The following is a 1268-nucleotide window of genomic DNA, read 5'->3' as shown; positions in this document are numbered from 1 at the left end:
ATACAGTAGAAAGGACATCATAATGATTTTGTAGTTTAATTAAAATTTTTTTAGTGAGCCCTGTGACAGACTGGCGACCTGTCCAGGGTGTACCCGCCATCGCCCATCAGCAGCCAGGTTAGGCTCCAGCACCCCCCTGCGACCCCGAAAGGGAAGAAGCGGACAAGAAGATGAATGAATGAATATTTTAGTGACTTTAATCATTGTGAAGACTGAGATGAAGCAGAAAAGAAATAGAGAAGAAAAGCTAAGAAGGAAGAAATAAAACAAAGCAGAGGAATTGAAGTTTACCCATTGTTTGGACTCTTTTAGACATTGTTTTTGCTTTCTTTTTTCTAACTTCAGTTTTATCATCTAAGTTCTAATAAATATAATGCAATATTAATAAATTAATATTTATATTTTGCCTCAATGACCATTGTTGGTCTAGAATACTATCATCAGGTGTGCACTAACACTGAAGTAACCATCTGACGCAATAAAGGGATTAACTGGGGGAAAAAAACACACAGAAAAACTGAAATGATAAATTACAATAAACATGATAAACTTACAGCCCTAGCTTGTATACGTCAAAAGCCATGTAAGCTGTTCCATTAGAACATTTACTTAAGATTCTGCATGCATTCTTTTGTTTTGTGCATAACAGTCTGCAGTAACAGTAAGAGCAACAAACTATAAAGAATGTCAATCCAATTATGTCTAATTTTGTGTCTCAGTCTATGGTAAATACTTTTCTATCTTCAATATACCTTAAGGTCCAAGGCGCTTTACAGTCACAGACCCGTTCATCCTTTCAATCACACACTGAAGGTGCCACCGATGCTGAACACTGGCCCCAACCTTCCACCAGAAGCATAGACTGTATATAAATATATATTTTAATATATTTTTTATATATATATATATATATAAATAATATATTTTTACAGTCTATGACCAGAAGCAATGGTGGGGTTCAGTGTCTTGTACTATGACACTTTGACACATGAGCTGCCAAGGTGGGAGTCAAACCTGCAATCTTCTGATCAGGAGTTGACCTCACTACCGCTACACCATGGCCTCCGTCTTTATGTATATAAATATATACATAAAACAAGTACAGCAACATTACACTAGTGACAATACCACTTTAAAATAATGTGCTTAAAAAATTAAAGGTCTTTTAAATTATGTTACTTCAACTTGAATGGTATGAGGGACGTTTGATCTTTAAAACAGCAAAGCAAAAGATGTTTTTTTCCACAGTTTTCTAAGGCCGGCCTCAT

Source organism: Oryzias melastigma, unplaced genomic scaffold, assembly GCF_002922805.2.
Source record: "Oryzias melastigma strain HK-1 unplaced genomic scaffold, ASM292280v2 sc01054, whole genome shotgun sequence".
Lineage (NCBI taxonomy): Eukaryota > Metazoa > Chordata > Actinopteri > Beloniformes > Adrianichthyidae > Oryzias > Oryzias melastigma.
The sequence above is the reverse complement of the archived record's forward strand: the minus strand, read 5'-3'. Positions refer to the sequence as shown.